Genomic DNA, 2586 nt, shown 5'->3' on the forward strand with positions numbered 1-2586 from the left:
TAATTATTTTTGCACAAATCTCTTACCTTAGCAGATTCCAGAGTTTGTTGTAGTGGAAAATACTGTGGAAACAAATGTGCCCATTTTTCACCCTTAATTTCTCATACAGAACACAGTAACTAAAGAGTGTAAGTGCAGATGTGTGGAAGCCTCTCAGTGAGCTGCAACCTTACATGACATGACAATGAAATGAAATGAATCTTCATTTAAAAATGGGTTTTGCTGTACTGCCCTCCAGATCCTAGCCACTCTGCAGTGATGTGAGATGGGGAGTCTTTTCCTGAGATGCCTGAGCAAGCAGCACCTCTGAAAAAATATAGGAAAAGTATGTGAGGATAAGGTATGACTAAGCCTTTAGGCTTAGTAATTAAGAGACTCAAGAAAAGGAGAGGAAGATTAAGGAAAATGGAAGCAATTTCAGTATTTAGCCTTGTGATAGGCTAGACATTAGCAGGGCTTTGTAATAGGTAACAGGAATTTGGCCACACAGCAAAGATGAATGAACCGACAAACTACAAAGCAAAAGCAGCTACATGACACCTGGAAATGCAACTGGATTTTATCTTGCTGCTTAAGGAAAGAGCGGGGTAAAAAGAGAGAAATAGGTTGGCTTTTTTTAGATTTTTTCTTTTTCACATTTAGCATCCCCCTCACATAGCTGCTGCTGCAACCTCCTGTCCTGCAACTGGCCTAGACAGTAACTCTCCTGGGCAGTGACAGTACTAGAAACAGCAGCATATAGTTTGCCACACCATGTTCACAGCACACTGTGCTTCTGCCTGATGGAAGGAAATGCACAGTTAACTGTGTGCACAGCAGCTACCATGCCAGAACCTCCTGGCACTTCCCACTGTGTAGGATGAGTAGTATCACCTGCAAAAAAATCAAGTGCTTGGGCTCCAGATGTTTTTATTTTTGAGAGCCATGGACTTGGCCAGTGGTATGATGATGTCCATCAATTCCCCATGGTAGCCTGCCAACAACCCCAGCCCTTCAAGTCAATAGTGGGAAGGTACCCCAGCATGGAAACACACCAGAAGCCTCACAAATCACGAAGGTCTAAGCAAACATCCTGATGTTCTGCAGTTACGCACCGCAGAGGTTCTTGAAAAGGACATAGAAGATTGAAATTGCCACTCTGCCTACTGCAAATTAAGTTTGAAAGGTTATGAGTAATAAAAGGCTTCTGTAAAAAATGAGTAATCAAAAAGCCCCAATATAACTGCAATTTTGACCATATATTAAAACTTTAAATACAGAAGTAAGATTTTTCATTAACTAAAATATCCATTCTATACTCATATCTGACTGCAGATAGCTAGATATTCATTAATATCATATATGCAGAGTATATGCAGCAAGTAGGTCAGAGATCTGTTCTTAAAAAAAACAAACACATCCAACTAACACAGATACAAGCTGAGAAGAATAATTAAACTACATATAACAAGACTGTCAAGTCTATAAATCTGTCTCAAGCTACTGTCACAGCCCTCACAGAGTTCCTGACTTTTGAGTTTTCCCTTCCCATTCACCAGAAGAGAGATTTCTGTTGCCAGACATGCAGTTCAGCCTGGGAGGGGAAGACTTGGGGGAAGACAATTTTCAGCTCCAGTAACTACAACTCAAGGCAGGCAAATGCACTAGCTGAAGTTACTTTTTAGTCAAAGTAGGCATGTAGAAAATGTGCTGAGCAACTCTTGCAGGAACATAACTTTTCTGCTCTCAGTGCACTTCCGATCTGACACAGGAATTTTCGTAGAGGTCACAACTGTAGCCTCTTTCCAGTCAGATTAGTGCTACAGTCTTCCCCTTCCTATTCATAAGAAGCACAGCATCCTATAGGTACTATTTTCTCTTGAATAGCATAACTCTTACTTGAGTAAGCATATGCACACAAACATGAAACTGAATGTGTTGAAGTCCTGCATACTAAGCACTTTCTACTTCAGCATAATCTCCTCCTAATCTGCCATCTGCATATCCCATCAGAAACTTTGCTATAATACTCTGCTGTGAACTCATACTGTTCTGACAGAAAAGACCTCTCTAGAACTGTCTAGGCTGTAAGGACAGCCTACATTATTGTGGGTAAATGTGTAAAGGACACAGACACAGGCATGGTGATGTTCAGCCTTAAGAAGAATGCACAGCCGTTAAGACAAGGAGCTCAAAAACCTATTCAAGGAAAAAAGTCTCAGAAGGAGCATGAAGTGATAAATGCTCCATCCCTGGCAGTGTTCAAGGCCAGGTCAGGTGGAGTCTTGGGTGACACGGTCTAGTGTGAGGTGTCCCTGCCCATGGCAGGGGAGTTGGTACTAGATGGTCTCAGGGGCCTTTCCAACCCTAACTATTCTCTGATTCTGTGATATATAAAACATACATTGAACAACCAGCTTTAACACTGAAATTTTGGCACTTATTAGTTGTATTCTCCAAAGCATAACATTTCTAACCTGTACGTCTTGCTAGGTACTGCCATGAAATGCACTTGCCCTGTGCAGGTAACTGTCTTTCAGGATATAACACAGCTGGACAGGATGTTAAGGAGTACTGTAAAATAAAGGTATTGGAAACAAGGACACG

This window comes from Lathamus discolor, chromosome 2, assembly GCF_037157495.1.
Source record: "Lathamus discolor isolate bLatDis1 chromosome 2, bLatDis1.hap1, whole genome shotgun sequence".
NCBI lineage: Eukaryota > Metazoa > Chordata > Aves > Psittaciformes > Psittacidae > Lathamus > Lathamus discolor.